At 37.0% G+C, this 24,054-nt stretch overlaps 1 protein-coding gene across 2 annotated transcripts in view; it reads left to right on the top strand.

The window, feature by feature from the left end:
• The window catches only part of OLFM3 (olfactomedin 3), a 54,382-nt gene that overhangs the window by 12,058 nt on the left and 18,270 nt on the right, over nucleotides 1–24,054 (top strand). The window lies entirely within an intron of this gene.

Raw genomic sequence — 24,054 nt, forward strand, 5'->3', positions numbered from 1 at the left:
GTTTGAAACAGTGCCTACATTATAAATGCTGAATGCGTGAGATATCAGCCTTATAGAATAAAGTGTAGAATCAATCTCAGTTGAAAAGGCTGTGATACAGTGAGAGCTTGTGATGAAAAGAAGGATGAAAGTAATAAGGACTTAGCAGAATGTGCTAAATAGTGGACACATTGTGAAAAATGTACTAGGTATTCTGAAAAGTGGGAAGAATAGGCTTAGAAAGGGAAGAAAAGAAACCCAAATGATAACGGTGTGAGGATAAAAGAAAGAATTCTACTGGGAACAGCCTGGAAACACTGAAAATGGAAATATCTGAAAAAGTTTGTTGATATCTTGAGGACTATTTTGTCTTTCATAAAGGCACTGATCTATTAATAAAAATAAGACTAACGGTATGAAAATAGATTGGGACTGGGATATATTTCATTAAAAAATATACTGCTGAGTGTCTAAAGAAAGCCCTGTGGTTGTACCTCTCTCTGCCTGTCGGCCAGCTGTGAGTTAGAATGTTACCACACCTGTGCCAAGGTCAGGAAGCTTATGCCCATCAAAGATTATCTCTACCCAGACAGGCACATGAGCACAAGATGCCTATGAAGGAAATGAGGATGAAAAATATCAGATGATTCAATATTTTTCTTTCCTAACACAATGCCCTCAGCAGATAGGAAAGAAAACAGAAATAAAATCTTCCACAAATAGTTATGTCAATTTTTAAACAAACCTAGGTTAAAAATTGTTTATACTACTTTTCTAGCAAGCAAAATCAATGATGGAGTAGCAGATTAGTGAATATTGTAACATATTTTTTAATACAAGTTTATATTTTTACTTGCATTTATGTAGGGTAACAAATTTTGCATACTCATTTAAGAAATACCAATATACTTAAGGCTTATCAGTCCAAAGTAGCTCAAATTTTAGCTTTCAGATTTGTGAATTATTCATAAAATAGCTACACACCAGGAATTATTTATAGAAATGTTGCTGAAAATAGTACTCTGTCTGCCGACTGATTCTAGTAAAAGAGGAAGATAATTTTGTTAAATTGTTTAGATCAAATTATCTGCTTAGCCTTATTATTGAGTATACAGTGCAATCTATTTTTAACTATAATGGCATTCTCAGCACTTCTCAGGAGAGTATGATAGAGCCTAACACATTCCACTGCTTATGTTCTGTAGGTCTACTGTGAATATACAATTATGAACGGATTCAGTATGAATTTGCTTTGAATTGCACTATCTTTCACTGCATTTCTGGGAACTGCTGAGCCATCCTCTTCTGTTTGTGTCCAGATTTTTGTCTTTTGAGGATATCATACACTACTGCAGAAGAAACAATATATCTTCCTATGAGAAAGAGTAAATAAGGTGACTTTTACTATGGGATTCACAAGGGATTTGTATAGTACGTTATCAAGACCATAAATTTCCTTATTCTATAGCTAGAAAAGGAATGTGCTGTAGTTAAGTTAGTCTGAGGTACAACAGAAATGCACTAGAACACCTAGGCCAGTGTTTCTGCACAAGGATCAGTGTAGTTGCAAACACTGTCTGCACTGCAGCAGGGAAACAGTGACAAAGACTATGGAGTGACTTAGAGCCAAAGAACATCAGAGAGGCATCTGATCCTAGAAGCTCTGTCCTACAGAACTGGTTTACAGTTTTCATTTATTCTTGCTGCAGAGTTAAAGACATTTTATCAGAAAAACACAATCACACTGCACTCCAAATCAAGTTCTTGGGGAAAAAAAATTATTTTATTTTCCTATTTCAGTACACTTTTTCTATTACTCCCTAGGGGGGCAAGAATAGTTTGAATTTCTTAGATATTTTTGCTCTGTCATTTCCAAAGATTCATTAAAGGAAAAAAAGAAACTTGTGAGCTCCCATATATGAGCATCAGGAAAGCATAAATGGGAGTCAAAGTTAATTTCTTCTTTAATACCAGACAAAGTGATCGTACTTTAAAGGGAGGAACCATCGACAGTGGATCTTTTCAGGCAGCATATTGCTTGGATGATTCTATGGACTCAAGATGTTTCAAAAGAACAAATAAGAATTATACTTAGGATGCCAGAACTTGGACCTATTTTGCTTTGGCCATTCAGTTTGTATATGGTGCAGGAGGATAACATAAAATTACTTTATCTCTGGTCTCTGTTTCTAATTGGGAGATGCTGCAGCCCCTAAGGGCTGTCAAAAGTCAAACAGGCAATTATACCAGTTGAGGATCTGACTCTAACTAAATTCTTTGTTATAATTTTGTGGTGTTACTGAGTCTAGACTGATCCTGCCATCCCCAAGCCAGTAATTACTGGCTGTGCCTGCGACTGACACCTGCACAGCACTAAAAAGTTAGATGAGACAGAATCTGGCCACCCTTATTTAACGTCCTTGTCCCCATTTTATTCCTTCCCTCCTCCTCACTGGAGGAATCCTAAGCTGAAATAACAAGGCATTTTTCGCATCGTTACTGTCACCAGAGGTGACAGTCAGGCTGACTCAGGACCCATTCTAGTGCTGAAACAAAGTTTAGCTGGTTTATGTGTGGTGGAATTCTCAACTGCCTTTTCTCCTCTGTTTGAAAGATTTTTAACCAAGAAAGTTATTCTATTTATTCCCTGTTCATCATTAGCTAAATAAAACTGCTCCGTCAATATTTGGCTCTGGTAAGACTTTAATATTCAAATAAACCCATATACTCCAGCAAACATGTCCATTATTACAGGTTACTTGGAGTTGATAAGGCATGTATAAAGATTTTTTTCCTCCTAAACAATATTTATTGATTATGTTTGGAAAGAAAAAAAATCACCCTGAGTGTCTTCATTCTATATGTCCAGTGAACCAATGAGCAAAAGGAATGTCCAGAGAACAAAATCATGACATCCTTTACAGTGGTGTAAACAAGGTACCACACTGAAGGCACTCACCTCAGGGTTAGTTAGATACCAGAAGACACAATGGGACTCACTAGTTTTTGAGAAGACAGGTAAATTGCATAAATACTGACATTTAAAGCTTAGAGTCACCACTAACAACCACCTTAAGGTACGCTCAGAATTGCATTTCGTACACAGAAAGGCTTATAGAACTAAACATCATTTATATTTGGTAAGGATGTTGCTCATCATTTTTCTATTAGTTGTCATGCAGACACTGTTTCATTATTTGCCAACGCCAGCACTGGAAATCTACAAAACACAGATATAGTAGTTCGAATTCATGCTGCTTTTTTCAGCTCAATTTTCAGAGACTGTTTTGAGAACAGTGCAATATCAGAGTGTGAAAAAGAGAATGGTTCTGTTCTTTCTGTACACAGTGACAGACAACATGATTTCTTTTACCGTGCACACTCGCAACCAAGTAATTATGAAGAGACAATATGGAGTAAAATCCTTGATCTTTATCCTGTCTAACTGAATAAGAATTTAGGGATTTAGTTCTGCATAACAATGGCCTCACATTATTAATATATGATTACCTGTACCACGTTTAGTGGTGAGATAATATGTTGTCACCTAGTGTTTAGTATTTATTGTACATAATCTAGAAACAAAGTGTATTTATTTGACATTGTCTCACACATGCACTTATATTCTCCATACATTGTGAAGTGCACATAGACATGCTACTGAGTCCTACACGAGTTATATTTGTATTATGCCAAATCTACAGCTTACAGGGTAGATTTTATCACAGGTGTATTCAGCTACCATCAGTAGATGTCGCATTCAGTTCTACCTCCATTGCTGTCGCTCCAGGGTTTTAGGAATTTAACTGTAGATTCATAACCATGACAGGAACACACATTGTTCATATCATATGGAAAGTAACAAGCTTTTAGAACTCCTCTTTGTTCTGGGCTGGACTGACCACATTAAAATACTATGTCGGCCTTAGGTTAAAGTGTCTGTCTAAATTAAAATCGTTATTATTACCAAAGAGAAATTAAGGAGCGATTTGAAAGACAGTGAAATGGAAAATAATTTAGTCAGACTTGATCCAGACTTAAATACTTAATGCCTTTCTGTGAATTAAAATTTGGTTGAACACAGAACTTGAGCTTGGATAACCTACTATTAACCCATATGAAGCGGTTTTGTGGAGTCCCTCTGAGAAACTCCTATGGCACTTAGGAGATGGCTGATTAACTGCACTGCTGTGACAGCTTCCACCTCCATGGAGTGGAGCATGCCTGTCAGGAAACCCTCACTGGACAATTAGTCTGCTCTTTACTGACTGAACCTGAAAAGACGAAAGTGCAGTAGAATTATTTGCCAAATGACACAAGTTGATTCCTTGTCCTTAATGAAAATTCTGTTCCAAACCCTTCAAGGTTTTCTAGCGCGTAGAGTACAACTCATGTCCAGATGAACGAAAACCATTCTTTCTCTCTTTATAAGATTGTGAAGAAAGGCTTTGGAAGCTATATAGATCATCTACCTCCAAATTATGCCCTGAGGATACAATTCTTAATGATCATTAGATTGGTTTACTATTATATGAACAGCACGAAGAAAGAATTGTTTCCCCCTTTCCTCCAAAGATGTTAATTGTTGCTATTAATGTAAGAAAGCGTTTACTATTCTTGTCACGCTGCCTCATTTGCAGTGGCAGATTATCTTGGGAAGAGAATTGTTTTTGTATTCCTCCCTGTCCTGAAATTCTATATAGCTCCCTGTGGGAAGAACAAAAGAACAGGACTCATTCTTCCTTATTTTGCTCAGCAGTCACACAGCTGATCTCACAATGTGGTGCTGAGTTCATAATGCTTTCACATGTTTACCAAAATAAAAGAGAGAATTCTGTTTGCGTGTTTGACTTCAAATTATGAGAGATTTCGGGAATATATACTCCTGTATCAACTGGAGGAGTGAAAGAATGGTCCAAAGCTCAGTTTGGTTTTTAATGTTTCTTGCTCTTTCCATTCTTATTCCTTCCCTATACACTAAAGGAATAATGTAGAAAAAAATATATTTTTAAAGGGGCACAGGAGGGACCCTTCTTCCTTTGTTCACTCTGACACTTACTTGGTATTTGTTTTATCTCATTTTGGCAAAATTACATTGCAGCTGTCTGAAAGTGTTATTTAGTCTGTTATGAACTCTGCATGAAGTATTTTTAGATTGGATTTTGTTGCACCTCCTCTTAGTCAATTATTTCTATTTCATATGAGTTACTTGAACCCGAGAGCTCCATTAACCTTCATCGTGCCTTCTCCTCACTTCTTAGTCTGGGCTCATATACAAACATAAAGAAAAGACATAAATGAAGCAGTGTCTTAAAAAGATTAAAAACTTATGAATTACTGATTTGAGGAGAAGCTAAGAGGCATAGCTTATCTGTACTAAGATACTACCATTGTTATGTTTGACTGGTTTTAGTGGACCAGAGCTTTTCTGTCACTCTGCTGCCCTCTAAGAACCTCACTCATTTTAATAGTATTTGGGGGGAATCCCACCCCCCCTCCATCTTTTAATGTCATATGAAAAGAGGAAAAGTCTCTTGGGTACTTCAGAAATTTTTCTCCCTCACAGTTCACTCCCTTCACCCAGAAACAAATCTTGTGCTCCCTACCTTCATCAAAACAATCACAGAATCACAGAAAGTAAACTATAAACAGAAGCTCAAAAAGACATTTAACCCATTTCTCCAAAACTGAACATACTTGTATCACAAACTCTCAGCCCTGCATCATCCTAGAAATACAGCTGAAATTTGAGTGCTTTATGCTGACGGATGATGTCATGAGAGCATTTCTCAAAAGTGAAATGAACACATTTGTCTCAAACTAACCAAGACTTCAGGCCATGCAGCTCTTCGCTTTTGCTCTAAAGTCTTCAAAATCACTTCCCAAATTTATCATCTGAGCATTACAGAGTTCTCATTTGTAAGTTATATCCACGCATTGAGCTATCTAAATGAATGTGCAGGTGTGACTGAGCAGATCTAAATACTGTGCTACAGAAAAGGAAAACAGTTGATCAAGTTAGTGCTTGATCAACTGTCACAAATTATATGTGGCCTGTAGTTCAGGAACATTATTCTAAATGTAACTGGCATGCCTTATGTTCCCCTTTAGGCTTTACATCACTTCCAGTTCATGAACTTCTTTGTTAGTGTTGTCTCAGTTACAAAAGATGATAGCTCATATTGTGTTTTTTAGAAACATAGTCCAAAGCAAGGACTTTCCCTCTGTTTCCCAGAAAAGTTTTTCAGAGCTCTTGTATTTCAACTGACAGGATGTTGCATTAAAACAACCTCAGCCTCCCTCCTTCAGCACTGTGCAAGGTGTTGTTCAGAAAGTATGTGTGTTGCTATTCTCTGGAAGTGCTCTTCTCTTCCGTATGGGACAGGATGCATTTCCCTGGAAAGGTTTACCTCAGTGCTCCTGTTTCAGACACCCACTAAAACACAAATATCTTTGAAGTCAATGATATTTGATCACGTAACATTGCAAGTACCAATGTACTAATTGATGGAAATTACGACACATTTTATAAATTCATACTATATATTTTATAAAACTCTTTAAAAAGTGCAGTACAGGTTCTTCAAATCTGAGGGTTCTTTTCAAATCCTAAGAGTAACCAGTAATTTATATATTGGTTCAAGAGCAGAGGCAGAACCCATGTTCAGAGTTTTGTGCGTGTTCCTTTAATTATAGGATATCCATGAATCTGTATCATGACTAGGGAAAAACAAGTGCTGAAATAAGAATCAGTCAAGTTCCATAAGGTGAAATATGAGGTTTTCTTACATAATTTCAGAATAAATAGTTTATAGCAGAAAATTCTCTTCAGTTGTTGATTAGAAGGAAAGATGTTTCACTGGGTAATTGTTAGAGAAATTTTTATTCATATGTACATTTCTTTGTGTTTCAGTAAAACTAAATCAGACTTGGTGTCATGGTTTAGCCCCAGCCAGCAACCAAGCCCCACGCAGCCACTCGCTCACTTCCCCACCAGCAGGATCGGGGAGAGAACTGGAAGGATAAAGGCCAGAAAACTCGTGGGTTGAGATAAAGACAGTTTAACAGGGAAAGCAAAAGCCACACACACAAGCAGAGCAAAACAAAGAATTAATTCACTGCTTCCCATGGGCAGGCAGGAGTTAAGCCAGGAGAGCAGGGCCCCATCCCATGTAATGGGTCCTTTTCCTTTAAATTTGTGTTTCAGTACTAGAGCTTGGCATTTCTGCTGCATTTTCCTAAAGATTACAGGTTTGCTTTTCAGGAACTGCTGACATATATCCAGTAAAAAAACGGAAGGGCTGACATGGTCATAAATCACTTGCAGTACTGCAGCCTTGGCGTTGCCAGGAGTACCTGCTTATCTTAGCAGAAACCAGAGCTGAGCACAGCCTACGATGCCAACAAGTGTCTCAGAGGTCTGAGAAGACAGGGAGCAAGAGAGTCATATAATCCAGAGAGCACTTCATGCTCAGACATCCTTTCTCAGCCAGTGCAGGACAGCTAGAGACTCCCAAGGCATCCTAACAAAACCCAGAAAGCTCCTGTTTCTTGATTTATGTCAGCCTTCATTCTTACACTTGTGTTTCATTCTCTCTGTGAAACAGCTCAGTGTTCAGCTACAGCAGTTTGCTTTGGATGGTTAGCATATTACCTAGTAGGAACACCATACTAGGCTGAGGAAAAATCTTAAGAAAGTGTCACTACAGAATAAGGAATAAAGAGTATTACCTTGTTCAGCTTTCAATAATAATGTTCCAGACTGATTGTTGTAAGCCTAAACACCCACTGCCTCTCTGATTTCTTGACTGTCCATAGCCTAAGACAGACAGAATTATCCATTAAATCTCATGTTATTCTGTTACTGCATACTTTCCTGCTGGTTTAATCTGTTGTTTTCATTTGTATTCTTCTTCCCTGTTTTCTTCTTTAATCTTGTATTAGCCTATGAAGTTGGGGTTTTTTTCCTCTTTTACAATAGATTGCAGACAACTGTTTGCCAACCCAGAAGGCTTAAATTACATTATGAGTATAGACTGTAAATTGCCTTAGATTCCTCATAATTACTAAAGACTGACTTTGTACAGCAAAGTAACTGTCTGTATGAATGCTGGAATGTAACCTAATGGTTACATTCATAATGCACAGGACAATGTACTATGTTACAGCTACATTGCAGCTCATACACCTTAGGCATAAGTAACACCTTTAAGTAATAAATCACATTCTTCTTCAAGGGTGCTTTTCTTTTCCAAGATATTGGTATTCCCAACTGTCAGCCCTTTCAATTTCTGTTTCATTTTTAAAGGGTCTGTATAGTCATATCAGACACACTTATTTTCCTCACATGGTCTCACAGATAAATAATATGTTTGATTATCTTCTTTACAGGCATCTAATATTTAAAACTTGAAATTTTCACATGCAGACTCTAGGGCCAGTTTTCTCTCTTTTATTATTTGGAAAGTTCTTGAGAATTCTTTTATCTAATGGAGCAGCACTTGCACTTTGTGCTCTGAAACAGTGTTGTTTCCAATTCATTACATAAGGAGAAATGAGGCATCTTGTGAAGTAAGCATTAGAATATGAAGTCAAAAAGTCTGCACTGCTAAGCCAGATTGATCCTTGGGGAAATTGGATATTTCCACCCCACTAAAAAGCTATTATAATCACATTCTTTTGACTGCCAAGCAAGCTGCACTAGAGACTCCACTTGCTCCCTGCTTAGTACATCTGACTTCTAATACCTCACTTTTGAGTCAAAGCAAGAGATTTTGCCAGTCTTTTTGTGAATCTCTTGCATCTACTGTTTCCCAACCTGCATTCCCATACTGGTTTAATTAGATTCTAGCATCCTTGCCAAATCCAGGACAACATAAACTTGCAGCAATGCAGGAACAATATCTTCTGAATTAAACACTGATTCCTCCAAGACTCAGAGTGCAAACAGAAGGAGTAAAAAGCATAAATGGCATTTATATCTAGATGGTACTTGTACATTCAATATTTATACATTCAGCCTTGGCTTTCCAGTGTTGTCTCTAGAGCACAAGGCTACGAAGGTAAAAGCTGAAGTGTCTCATCTTCCATGTAAACCAGTTTTTTCCTATCTCCTCCACTCTGCCTCCTTGCTTTGATGTGTTATCTGATCTTGTTACATTTTGAAAGGAATTATTTACAAATCCAATATATTCTGTCTCTGAGACTGATGATCAGCTCAAGGGATTTTTAGCCATAACATTTCCTGTATTTCTGGGAATTCATAATAGGAATGAAAGTCATCAAGAAACACTGATCAAGATACTAGTTTGTGTTTTTCCATCTGTTCTTATAGATAATGCACAGTCCAAAATTCATTTATAGGCAATTCATCGTACCCTCAAGGAGCAACTAGGAATGTCCATACTAGGAAGGCTTAGACCTTAGCAAAGCTAAGTCTACAGTCTGATACCTCAGTTTCTTACTACAGGTACCCTCAAGTTACAACTCCTAGGAAAGTCTTTGACCTTGCAAGGAAAGATGGAAAATCTGGAGCCAGATTACAGAGTTCTTCTGAAAAAAGATCCATATCTGTGAGTCTCATTCTGAACTCAATTGTTTTAAATCCAGAAGGCAAACTGTAGCACAGAAGACTAATACATGTTAAGGGAGTGTGCTACGTCCATGTATGTACATAAGCTATGTAAAATTCTTAGGAAGATGTTATGTCACTTATTGAACCAACAGACAGAGAAAATGGTTTGCTAAGAGAAAAATTCAGCAATTTATATGGCTTAAGAAACCAAGAGTTATGAAAAATCAAAAACACAAGAACTTCAAACAGCTTCTATACAGCTCAGACATGTAACTTAACAATAAACAAACATGAAAGGCAGCAAAACATTATGTTAGATTTCAGGATAAAACAACATTGTTTGAATGTCCCAAGTTAAGTGTGTTTTGTAACCTGCTTTCCCAGGCACTGGAGCATTCCCATAGGCTGTGTTGCTTTTAGAGTATGGCTATATCCAGTAACCTGTCAAACAAAATAAGCGTATTTCAAGTCTCTTATCAATTTTTCAAAAGAATTAAAGTGTATAAGCTGGTATTTATTCTAAATTCTTTGAAAAAAGAATTTATCGTTTAGCTCAAAATATCCATTCAGGTTACTAATAAACTATTGCATTTATGTAAAGCAAATTAATTTACAAGTTTCTGAGGATCAAAAAGTAATTTTGACTTGTCTCTTTCACCTATTACCAACTGATTAAAAGGAAGCTTTCCAGAGTGTTTCTCTTTGTATCAAAGACATTAAACAAAATCTCCAGTGATAAATTTAATATTTTAAATTCATCAGAATATTTTTATTTCATCGTACTACTGACGGAAAATGTGCATGTTACTAACTTTATCTACTGAATTTCCTTTTAATTCATGAAATAACTCATCTGTATCCTTAATATGCTGAACAATGAATCAAAAATCTCACAGTCCAGAGCAGAACTTAACAACATGAACAAAGGTAATCTATCCAAACCAAAAGAACTGTGATGTACCTCTTGTGTAAATCTTGCAAGTCACACTTTGCCTTTAAACTGATTTTGATTATTTGACTATAACGAAGAAAAACCATTTGCAAAGTTACTCCAGAGCTAAAATTTAGCACTTTATTTTAAAACTACCCTTAAATCCTTCCAGAAAAATGTGGTATAAATTCAAGTTGAAGCACCCTTCAGGATATGTCTTGTATTATCTGTAAAACATGTGTGTGGTAGTAAAACAAAAAGAGCTCCCAACAGAGATAATTTAGAAAAGTATTATTAACAGTCTTCAGGCTCAAGTAGTCATCCCTTGCATCAGACATAAAATCTACAGAAGTCTATTTCCTAAACAGTCTAAAGTAGATGAGAAGCAACAAGCTAATGTGTGGTTTATTGGGGTTTATTTCTATTGACAAAGTCAACATCTTTAAAATTATCTGTTACTGTCTGTCCATTAGGCAAGTTTTCTTGTTACTACTGATGGTGCACTGCTAAAATCATGCATTCATGTACCTGCTTTCCTTCCCTTTTGACCACAAGAGAGCTTATGAGAAATAAGAACACAGACAGCAGACATTTCCCTGCAGCAGCCTTATTTTATGCTAGAGAATGTATTTTCACTTTTTTTTCTCCTGCATTATATATTAAAGAAAAAAAAGACTTAATTCTTGCAAATAGCCCTGTGGCATTCCAGCTGGCTCCAAAAAAGACAAATATTTTCCCTAAGCACTGGCTGAGGTGGGTTCCATCTGGAATCACTTTTCTCCTTATTTTTGACAGATTGACTGTGCTGTATTTATAAGAAAACAAATTAGCAATAATTTGTTAGTCTATCAAAAGCAAAAAGTCAATAAAAAAGAAGTATGGGTGAAATGCAGCTTCTTCAGTTTCCCACTTTTGAGTTCCACAATATTTCCTTCAGCATCTTCCTATTTCTTTCAAACCATCTCTTTTTATATAGATTTTAAATCATTATATTCTAGTTATAAATTTAAAATGGATTTCCAAGGCTAACAGTGATGGTCCTTAGTGCTTTCTTATTGCTATTTAATTGCCTTAACACGACCAGCACTTTGACAAATTGGATAAAATATATCCATCTGTTTTCCAGTTTCATGTTAATAGTTTTTACTGTTACTGTTTAATGTCTTGGTGCTTTTTAAAAGCAGAAGATATGAACCTTGGCTAGGAGCACACTAATGTAAGACAAAAAATCAGAACAGAATTTTTGCTTGGTCAGGACAGAGGGCTGTAAAATACAGAAAAGAACTGTATAGTCTGAACTGTACAGTAGTTTCGATTGAAATTTCCCTTTCTTGTTTTGTGGTCCTTGATGTTTCTGCATGTTTTTAAAATTAGAATTTTGGATTGAAAACACTTTTCAGGAGCTCCAGCACCAATTGTGTGTCCTAAGTTTTTTTTGCCCTTGTGCAAATAGTTCTTTCACTTTCTCTAGCACTGTTAGCAAAGCTGCAGAAACTAATTACAAGATTTCATAGAAATATTTTATTAAATTTCTCTGTCACTTTGCTAATAAGTTAGTTAAATCTCCCTGTAAAATTAATATCAAATCTTGAAGGTTATGTAAATGCCTTCATTAATCAAAATCTTGGTCCTTTTTTATTAATTAGATCTAAAAGCTTATATAAAACTTCACCAGCTTTGCCAATGAATTTTATTCTTCACAATCACATTGCTAAGCAGTCCTTTAAAGACTCACTGACTTTATGATTCTTAATTAGTGAATTTCCCCCGATTCAGGCTAGAAAGGAAAACGCCTGCATTGAACTTTGTGTGGACAGAAACCTTTTTCTCTTAAATGAAATTTGTGCTTCTAAGCTATTCATTGATGCCCACTCCTCACACGTCAGAATTTTCTCCTGTGAGATAATAGTGATGTCTATAGTTTTTGATTTTGATATTGTAAACAGAGGATTATGACTGCACACAGGGATTAAGTTCTGGAGATGATAAAAAATAGCCTTAAACTGCTGAAAAGCCATTCAAAAAATATAGGTTATGGAGAGTGTCAGTAAACAGAAGGCTTTTGATGTGGTATCGCCTGAGTCTTCGTCATTTATACTCCTCTGTTGTCAGCTCACTAAACCCTGCAAAACTGCAGAATTTCCAGTCATCTCCTAAATTGGGAATGATCTTGTTTCCTTTGGTCATAAAATGCAACTGTTAAAGAATGAGTGTAATGTGACATGATGTGTACTGATATTTTTTTCAGAATGCTTTGCATTTGGAAGCTGAAATGTGAATTTTTGTATGGGCTAAGTCATTGATCAGTTTGATGTCAGAAGTGCTTACTGTGCTGTAAAAGCTTTGCTCCCTTTCACTGTCATAGCCTGTAGGATCAGACATTCCTCTGTGTGACTGCAAAGGAACACAAAACACAGCCATTTCCCACCATCTCCTCATCTGCTGCAATCACGTTCTGTAATAACTGAAAAATCACCCGTTATTAGTCCAAGATCACATATTCCTAACTCGGAGAACACAATACAAAGCCTGTTTTGGAGACACGTGAAGAAGGGAGTAAAGAATAACACATGACAGAGTGAAGAATAACAAGCGATGAAATTATTAAGCTTCAAGGACCACCATGCAAACTACGTAGTTATATTATGAACATAGTTGTTTAGACTCTCTCACGGGTTTTTATTTTCCACAAGTTTGAAAAAATATTTACATTTATCTCAGGGTTTACACTGAATCACAGAGAATTTTTTATGAGCACTTTCAAGGTACACCGCTTTCTTCTAATCAAATCAACATGGCCTCTCCTAATAGTTGCTAACTCCTGCCTGTATGGGTTTTCTGAGGATTATGATGATAATAAAAGTCTGCAAAGTGGTTTGTCCGTCACACCTGAATTAAACTGCTGGTAGAAATGGAGGAAAGGAAGTCAGAATACAAATTAATTCTTTCAAAACAATGTGGATATCTGTGGTTGTCCAACACATTTCTGAGCCTGAGTTCCTGGAAAATCATAAGCTGTATGAACTACAGTAGCCTTTTTTTGTCCCAAGAAAGAGGCAGCTTCCAATACTAAGAATATTAATCAGTTCAGGATTTTGTTAATTGTCGAGGAGGGATATCAGCCTTCACACAGGAAGCACACCTCACCCGAGGTGACAGGATGACCATGCTGAGGATGGCACACGACTGCCACTAGGCCGTACATAAACACTACATTTGTAAAAAAGGTGCTTTGGATTGTATGTCTTTTAGGCATCTTTCTTTTGTTATATTCAAGTAACAAGTTAGGAGAAAAGAGGCAGCAATCCCTTATACCTCATCACTAAATATGCCTCTGGATTTTCAGAGTGATTTTTTTCCCATCTCTTCCTTCCTGCAGCTTTCTTTTCCTTTCTCTTAATAGTTTTATAAAGTTATTGTAAACTTTTCATGTTCAAACTACCTTTTACAGTCTTGCTTCTCACCCATATGCAGAAATCTGAATCATTCACATCAAAACTTACAAAATTGGCATTTTGTCATTTCAGGAAAATAGTAGCCAAGATTAAATCATATATTATTTATTTTATTAAACCATATTTAATTTAGTTTTTATTGTAAAAGCCACTGTTACTGCCTGAGAGCCAAGAGTACTGATCTTCACAAGATCTGGGACACCTTTGTGGAATTTTTTATATGTACATTTCGATTTGTTTGTTGCTGCACATTACAGATGTGCCTTTCTCACAGTACTGTCTTCAGACAACAGCATCAATTTAAAAAAATTCTCTTTTTGTTCATGAGGGGTTGGGAACAGAAGTTTGGACCTTCAAATTTGACACCCAAATTCCTCATCCATGAAAAACTACAGTTGCCATAAGCATTCCAGCCCTCAGCAGTCCTGTGGAGGGCAGCACCCATTCCTCACAAGGATGGACCTAACTCAGCTTCCCAGTGTCACAAACCAGTTTAAATAATACCACTAAGAAAAATCATAAAAATGAGCAATTGAATCCTTTAAAGTGAAATCTGTTTTAAAACTTCTGTTCTGAAAAATACAAGTAGGAAATAAAGTCAGCTAGAAGAATAGTATGTCATGTCAATAAGGTTTATGGGATACTTTGTTATTTTTCTGCAAGTAATACAACTTTGATTCATTTCCAAATAAATATCTTCAGTTCTTCTCAGCATTATTCAAATCAGAAACTTCCAGGATTGTTACAGCCTTACAAAATAGCAAGTGCTTGCTTTCTATACCCTTATTTAAACATTAAAGTATTTTATGGCATCTTTGATCTCAGATCATGCTTTGCAGCATGTATATAGACTGTTTTACCCACTGCTAAAATGCAGCCATCTCTGAGGCAAAACACAGCACCTGTTTCACTGTATTCAAAGCCTTTAGAACAGACTACAGTATCCAACTGAAACTGCAGGAAGCATTTTGCTAGACAAAACATAGTTAACTTCTGGAATTTGGCCATGGCATTCTGATTAACACCTCTGTCTTGCAGGAAAGATTGCCCACAAAATTTTCTCAATATTCACTTATATTCCTTGTATGCTTTCCTCCCTGTTTACAAGTAAACTTGTCCTTCCAGGATGGTGTCAAGAAGCAGTGTACGTTAAAAATGGATTTGCTTGAAATGAGACGTGTTCACAAAATCTTATTTTTTTAAGATTTTGCAGGAAATATGTGGTGCTTTCTGAACAGACACATAATTTTCCTTCTCAGTCTTTCTGCCTCCAGAAAGAGATCTTCATATCTCAGGAGGGAAATGTTGTTAATGCCACCATTGTTAGAAAATCCTAACAGTAGGATGCTCCAGCCTTTAAATGCCTTTAAGTGCCATGCTATAAACTTTTTATTAGTATCTATATATACCATAGCCTGTGAGGTGTCAGACCACTGGGAGTGAGCACTAGGTTAGACTTCTGAAGAATTTTTCTCTCTTTCATCCTTAGAGAGGAAATGACAGCGATATGTTTGCAGAGGGAATCAGTATGATGTGACAGTTTAAGAGACTTGCCAAAGACTGTAGGAAACATCATGGGATGAAGGGCAAGTCAGCAGGATAACCCTCCCCACTTCACTTTTTCATGAGTCAGTCTTAACAATTATCTGCATCGGGAAATACAGGAGGATAAAGCCAAATATTTCTGTAATGTAAAGCTGTTAATTTACATAACAGACAAAGACCAGTTTGTCAGAATGCAGCAGAAGTCAAACAGTAGATGGTTCCTTTGCTCTCAGTTCCAAAGACAGCACTTGGCCAAATGCAAATACAGCCATGCTGCTGAATAAAATGGAGACCAGATGCTTTCTGGACCTTGAGGTACAGCTCCTTTCCACACAGCAAAACTACTCTCTTTCCCTCTCAAAATGCTGCATCCATGCCCAAACCATCTAACCCTAAATCATGCCCTGGCATAAAAGGAAAAGGTAATCAGGGGGTGTGGTACCAACAATAGGGTTTACTACGGGCCAATGTCCAACCCCATGCCCCAACCCTGTTGTATTCATAAGCACAGACATAGCCCATTAAGACTTTTCCGAAACACAAAATTCCCCTTTTACATGGAATTCTACTTTACTACTATCTTAATTTCTGTCTCTTTCTCACTTGCAGAGATTCATGGAGATTTTAAAAAGGGACAGAACAAATTTACCTGAGGCTTTTGAATGTGACAGTCCCCAGGCAACCCTCAGTTTAAGGGTCTGTAAATGCTGACTGCAAGAGCTGTAAGCATGCAATAACCAGAGGAAGGGTCAGTTATACTGGCCATTTTCAGAGTCTAAATGGTCTCGGTTCTAAGTATCTTGGGTCTCTGTTTTCTGACATTTAGTTGCAGTCAGAGCCAGCTGAAACCACTTATTAAATTACAACAGAAGTTTCTGATTTTCATGGCTCAAGCTCTGTCAAAGATTACATATGATATAAGTTCATGGGGAATTTCAGCTTCAGCTCCTTCAACTTTTTAAAATTTATTCTCAGTAAGAGCCCACTCACTTACCTCACCCATCCTCAACAGAATAATACATATTTTAAGGATAGGAAACCAAAAGTATACATTAAGCATGAGGATTACTCCAGGAGGAATTCTGCATAAATTCTTATATGCAATCCCTACAGTTTCCTAAGAACAGCAAAACTGCAACAAATTCCAGACCCAGAACCATCCAACATTGCACCCTGCCATGTGGATGCTCACAGCAAGACAAGGGATCCCAGTATCCTCTAAAAGCATTCCGATTTCTAGCCTCTCTTGAAGAAAAAAGGAGTCTCTCCTCAACCTAGTAATTTCTCTACTAAATAGATACCTGTTTATATTTTAGAAAAGAAGCTCTTTTTCTTCCGTTGGATCCATCATCATATCACACATTTGAGGAAAAAGCTTGTGAGGTTTTATTGAGTATCTAATGTAAATGCTATTGAAAATTAAAATGACAGGAGATCAGTGGAAGTTTTCTTTTAAATTCAGTTAGTCCACCCCTGCACATTTGCTTTCCCCACTCTTTAACTGCAGACTTTCCTAGAGCAGACTGCCCATCCTGTTTCCCGTTTCAGTCAGTTCTCATCATGAACTAAGCCCTCTGTAGACACACTACTTTGTTATTCTGTATACTTGGGAATTGCTAACGGCAGAACACAAGAGAATAGGTGTGAAAAACACGGGGAAACGTTCTCTAAGAGCAATGTCTCCATTACAAAGAAGCTCCCTGAAGCCTGAAAAATGAAGCAGATAGCCAAGACCTCTTCAGGAAGAATGCCACCTCAACAGCATTAGTGTAGAAGCATGTAATGGACAACAGATTAAAAATTCCTTGCTCAATACTTCTACTATGGGTGGAGACACCTGACTTTAGAATGTCATTGATGAGCTGGTGAAAGGATGTTCTCCAGACAGGGCAAATACCTCTCAATCTGCCCTTAAAAAGAGCCATCAGCAACTATCAGGTAATATTTCTAAAACAATTCTACTTCTCTGGAGAAAACAGCCCTAGTTTGTCCCAGGACTTTTGGATAAAGCATGTGAAATAAGTCAAAATGCACCAAACTAGTGTGTGAATTAAATATGCTACAGGTAAATAAAACTGAAATATGTTTAGTATTTAATTATTTTTTTCATATTTAGGTCTTTTACTGTAATGTTTATATATACAGAGAAACTAGTAAAAAGCCCATTCATATTCTTTCACTGTTTTCAAATTCATTTCTCCAGTGAATTAGGCTTTTTTGAGTATTTGAAGCATTTCACAGCTCAGCTTACTCTGTAACTACCAGAAGACATTTCATACTTGGATACACAGATTTTCTTTCTGTTTTCTATCACTGAAAGACTTCTTATAAGATTACATAATAGCTCTTAATGGGGTTTTTCAGTTTCTTCTTAAAAAATTAATTTTCCATGTGTTATCTTTAAACTGCAGAGATTTATGGAAATAATTTGGAATGAATGCTGGAAGAGAAATGCCTAGCCTTGATCGGTGTATGAGCTCTGAGAATCTGAAAAACCATTTGCAGGGGTTTAGTAGCTTTAATAAATACATTCACAATTACATACACCTATAAAAATACAGCCCCTCAGTTTTACTACATGCAGGTTTCCCTTGTACAAACTGTCAACATTCTTTAAGAAAAAACAAAGTTTTTTGGAAGCAAATTCTGAAACAAAGTTCCTGACTACCTCTGGAGGATTCTACAGCACTAGAGAACAGCATATTTAACAGCAGAGACAAAAGAAACCTCAAAAATGCTACATGTGCAGCCCGCAGTTTATCTTCTGATCCCATCCAAGCAGCAATGAAGACATACTGTGTCTGCCAACCCTGGAAGTAATGCAGTAACTTTGGGTATAAAAACTTGTAAACTAACAAGAACACTGAGAAATGTGAATCTTTACTGCTTTGTTGTTCTTTTATGAACAACAGATATCTTAATAACAAGCTCTGCAAATAATAAAGTCAGTGCTGTTTGTAATTTATGAGAGATCAACAAATCAGGAAGGGTCCAGAAAGGTTTCTGGTGCTTTGATGGGCAGGCTGAGAGTTCTCCCATTCTCCATGGACAAGTACAGTGCCTTTTAGAAACAAACTGGAGCATTTTTCTACCAAAGCAATGATGGGGAGTGGGGGGTTATTTGTGCTTGGGTTTTTGCATTTCAGACAGGAATACATCCCACTCTGCAAGGACTGAATTAATTAAGGGCTAATCGACTGTCTAGCACCTATAGAGGTAATTCACCCATGCCATCTCCCACTAGGAACTGCAGTGATTATTGGCGTAGAAAAGATTGTTTATTTAGTGGTCAGCATAAGATAGTCATAAGTATTTGTTAGAGCAGAAAGACAGAGGGCAAATGAGGATATGAGTGTTTTTAATGGATGATTAAATCTGGGTAGCTTGATCTCCTCTCATGCTGTGGATGTTGTGTGCTGCAGTCACGCCTCTCACTGCCAGCCTGCTCTGGGATGATAATCACTCACTATGAAAACTCATTAGCTCCACAGCAATGAGTCCTCCACTGCTGAAGCTTGGTGCTGTTCTCAGTACCATGGCAATGATCTCTAACTGGATGTCCCAAACTCTCCCATCTCTGGTAGGACTAAATACCACCAGAATAACCACTTCAGATACTCTAGTAAGTAGCTGTGATATGTTACAAGCCATCTTAATGCTGAATTAGTATTTAAGTGCCAGCAAAAGCTTCAGTTTGTTGCCTCTTTGTAAATCTCTTCTTAAGCTACTAATCTTCCTATCATCTCTTAATGCATGTTTCTCTATGGGCATCATAAAACTGCACACTGGTGAGCATGTTGTGGTCTTTCTATGCAAGGAAAGATTTTAAAATAGCATCCTTAAATATTTAAGAACAAATGCCTTCATCTTGAGCATGAAATTCTAAAAAGACTACAGCACTGTCATTTCATTTGTCTACACTTCTCTTCCTATGCTTACTGCCCCAGAAAAATGCATTGCATTATAAAGAAAATTTCTATTTGGCAGTAGGTTTCTTTTTGAAAACTGTATAATGTTACATATTAACTATTCGCTACAATATCCAAAGGATCTGATTCTTTCCTATTTTTCTTTATTGGAGTACAGTTAAGCAAATAAATAGCTGAATAATAAGTAAAATTGGTACCAGGAGGTTGGATACCAGAATTTAGAAAGATTGATAATAGGAATAATACAAATGACAAATATCACTTTGTATCATTGATGCTCATAAACAGCAGCCTGTGTTACTGAAAACCTACAGAAAAGCTATGATTAACTACTCATAAGAAGCCTAAATATTCAAGTAACACTTTAATTGGACAAGAGGGAACACTATACTGGTATTCATAAATTAAACTCTAACGTCATTTTCCTAAACGCTTAGTAAAACACTCTTGTCCGTGTATCTTTTTGTGCAACTGCAATCAGATGTTTACATAATAGTATGTTATGTAAAATATAAATGTAACTATTTGTTTAGTAGTTCTTAATCCTCAGAACTTAGTTTTGTATTTGTAACTAAAAATGATGCATTTACTAATCAGTGTTTCATTAATTGAATATATGCATGCAGGAAAAACACTACTGCAGAAAATCACTGTATTTAGACTTTAAATATTACTTCAAAATACTTCAAAATACTTCATAATTACTTCAAAATTAATTATGTTGTAAGAAAAAATTCTTTTGTCTTTTAGAGCAGGAAGATGAGAATATAAGAAAAAGCTCTATTTTATTTTCCTTAAATGTGACTTGTTCTCACCGAGCTACAGTATATTTTGCTAGATCTTGTGACAGTATGATATTACAAGTAAAAGTTCACAATCACATTTATATCCAAATTTAAAGTTGCAACTATGAGAGGTACACTACTTATTATAACTATATAGATGTATATATTTATACAGACCCACAGGTTTATATGTGTTTACACTGACATGTCCAGATTTCAAAGTAGTGTAAAACTGTCATGCTTCCGTTGGCTACAACAAGGCACTGCTGATATAAATTCCTTCTAAGTATTAATTCAGGAATGCTCTTTGCACTCCTTGAGTTGGAGTTATAAGAACATTTTTTGTTTCGAGAAGGGTAGCAGGACTGTCAGGAGAGCTGGGGAAAGCATCATAAAAACTTGATTATAGGACCTTGGCAACATCTGCCAGGTAAAGAAAATATAAATTTCAATCATGGGGTTATTTTTGCATATAAAAGCACTGCAAATCTACTACCTTTCTCTAAACTTTAGATGTTGGTTGAGAGACTTTGTGCTCCAAGTGCTCAATAATACTGGGGTCATCACTGATGTGTTTTTAAGTGCCATCAAGAGTTACCCACTGGCAGCTTCTCCACTGAACACTGCAGCACACACACTTCTCCAGAATTTCTCTTCTAGCACATACATAGCTCATAAATTGTGTATATTGTACAAGGTAAAAAAGAACAAAACCTCCCAGTTTCCTCCCTTCAGCTGGAAGGATGAGGGGTCAGGTAAAGGGCATCCTCTTTTGAGCTCTGTTTTAGTCCCAGGATTGAAATTGCAAGACAAACTGGAAAATACTGTTTCTATTTAAGCAAACGTATTAAGTACAGTACTGCCATTTGCCCTATCACTATAGTAACATCAGAGGTAGCTATAACAGTTTAAGCAGAATATATGAGAGCAAATGAAAAAGTAAATCATTTAGAGGTAAGTGAAGTAATCCTGTAGTAGAGCAGCCTGCCAAGGTAGTGGTTAATATTGGGCTTTAGAGGGACTCCTCTGTTTTCCCCAGATTTTCAAGAACTAGCATAGTTTATTATTGTTGCTGTTCTCCACTTGTTATTTCTTTCCTTGTTTGTTTACCAAGGCCTGTCAGCAGTAAGCCAGCATTTGAAGAGTAGATGCAGTGTCTCCTTTAAGGTTTTGATGCCTTCTAGCTCTTTCTCTGCATAGCACAGCAGTTTCTGCTTGAGGGATTAAATGTCAAACTAAAAAAATAACAGAAAAATAAGGAAAGTACACCTACACACATATGCTTGTTTTTCTCTGCACTCACTCCTATTAACCCATCTTAATTAATGAAGGAACCCTAAAACCCCAAGTACAGGGAAACACAGAATACTGCAAAGAACTGTAGCCTGAATTGCTTGGTACTGTGCAAGTGCTTACTTATGCATGGGCAGTCAATAACCATGCACTCCTGTCGGGCCTGACAGTCTCTCACTGAGAGAAATATTTTCCCAAATAGCAGCTACCTTTTTTGATCAGGTGTTTGTTAGACACTATAAGAAAATATCTGCTAAGTTAATCAATGAAGTGGGTTTGGTTTTAGGGGTTTTTATCCCTTGGGTAAAGCCAAAAGGGACACTCATTATGTCACTGGCATATATAAGTACCTTTGATAACACAGCCTGGATTATACTGGCTTTACTACAGACTGTGCATGATCCTGTTTTCTCACACGTTCTCCACTGTAGAGAACTTACTTGAATGCAGTAAAATCAGTAGCTCCCAATCTAAACATAGCAGGTATAAGGCTCAAATATCAGAATTTTTCATAAACTTATATTAAGTAATTTCTAAAGGAATCAGAAGCTCTTAGTTCCTGAATATGTTCCAGAACTCCAACAAAAATTTTGTTTCCATGCTTTTGCATGACGACACTGTTTGGGCACACATTCTACAAAAAATCATGGAAACTACTGGAGTAAATAGAGCTTACACTTTACAAGGGTTTTACAGCCTTGAAAGTCTTTGCTTGTTCAAGCTCACAATTTTAGTAGCTGCTCAAAAACAATTTGAATTGCCTCTGCAGGTGTAATTTTGTTTCATTTTATTGTTCTCCATGTCTTAAACTAGATTCCCTTTGCCACAAAAATTAAGATGAAGAGAGCACCAGTATAATTTAGCACTGAAGTCTGGATATAGCTTTCTAGCAAACCTTAGGGCGTTTCTCTTTTTACAGTCAGAGAGAGAGAGGTTGGAAGGGACCAAAGTGGGTCATCTGGTCCAACCTCCCTGCTCAAATTTCTCCTAGAATACATTGCACAGGATTACATCCAGAGGGTTGTGGAATATCTCCAGTGAGGGAGACCACAACCTCTCTGGGTCATCTGTTCTAGTGCATGGTAACTGCACAGTAAAGTTCTTCTTCACATTCAGGTGGCCTATGTGTGCATCAGTTCCTGCCTGTTGCCTCTTCTTCTATTGCTTGGCACCGTGGAGAAGTCTGGCTCCATCTTGACACCCTCCTTTCACATACTTAGAAACATTGACAGGGTCCTCTATCAGCCATCCCTTCTCAAGGCTGAAAAGGCTCAGCTCCCTCAGCCCATCAAGTCATCTACAGTGTGACACACTGTTTTCCTTGCAAAACTTAAGAACAACACATTTTTGATTTTTCTGTTAACTCTGCGGTAGAAGGTCACTGTCATCTTTAATGACTTCTTTAGAAGAGTCACTTCTGAAGAGTGACTTGTGAAGTCTGTGCTCTTTTCTTACCTCAGTCCACAGAGATATTGCACCTCTTCTGAGGTGAGGAACTCTGCAACTCGTTCTGCACTAAGCTGCCAGTAAAGCATCAATATCAAAGCTTGCCAGTTTGAATAATCACCTTCTCTGGTGACACTGAGTACAATTTTATAATGTAAATAGTAATTGATTCCAACTATGTCCAAACCGAAATTACTTCAGTGGCATCCATTAGCATCTGTACTATGAAATTCAGCAGTCAATACTATATTATTCGGAAAGAATAATGCACAACATTAAATTACAATTTAAAAAGAGTTTAAAAATTACTTCTTGTATCTATCAGTTTTAATTCCATCACTTGAATCTTTTCAATCCTCTAATTATATCACTTCCTGTCATTCTTATGCCATTTCTATACATCCCATTAAACAGATACCTACTCCCACACAAACTTTAAATGCAGAGCAGTGTTAGTCTGCTTTGCAAGCAAACGTGATTTTTTTTTTTTGCCTTTCTTTCTCAATCATGGTTGCTGTAAAAAAGAACAGTTCGGGAATTTCCAGAATTCTCCCATCCCAGTAAAGGATGTGCAATGTCTTAACTGCCCTGTGCCATGCTTGCTGTGAGCCCCATTCACCTGAACTAACCGGGCACTTTTCAGTGCCACCCTGAGCAAGCCTCTCTTCCCTCTGGTGTGTGTGCAGGGGAGCCGATGGAGAACGGTTCCCACGCGGTGCAGCTTTAAGGGCAAACCCATAACCCACATGTGAGCTGTGCAGAGCCAGTTCCCCACGCCTGAGTCACACACTGCACTTGCTCGCTGGGCTTTTAGATTTGTACTTTTCTGTCTTTGTTGTTTCCATTAGTCTAAAGTAAAAGTCATTCAGGCTGAAAGGACATGTTTGTTCTCTGCTGATGAAAACTGTAATGTCCCTTTGCAAAGAATTGAATCAACCAGTTTGTGCTGAATCACAAGCAAAATACTGTTCTCATGCACCTTGGAAACAGTGTGTCCTGGACACTTCTAGGCAACTATTGCAAAGGTGTGAGATACGGCAAAACTGCAAAACTACCGAATTAATTAATTAAGAGCAATAATTGCTTACTAGGAGGAACCTCATTGCACACATGTACT

Source organism: Neopelma chrysocephalum, unplaced genomic scaffold, assembly GCF_003984885.1.
Source record: "Neopelma chrysocephalum unplaced genomic scaffold, ASM398488v2 Primary Assembly neopelma1_97222, whole genome shotgun sequence".
NCBI classification, from domain to species: Eukaryota; Metazoa; Chordata; class Aves; order Passeriformes; family Pipridae; genus Neopelma; species Neopelma chrysocephalum.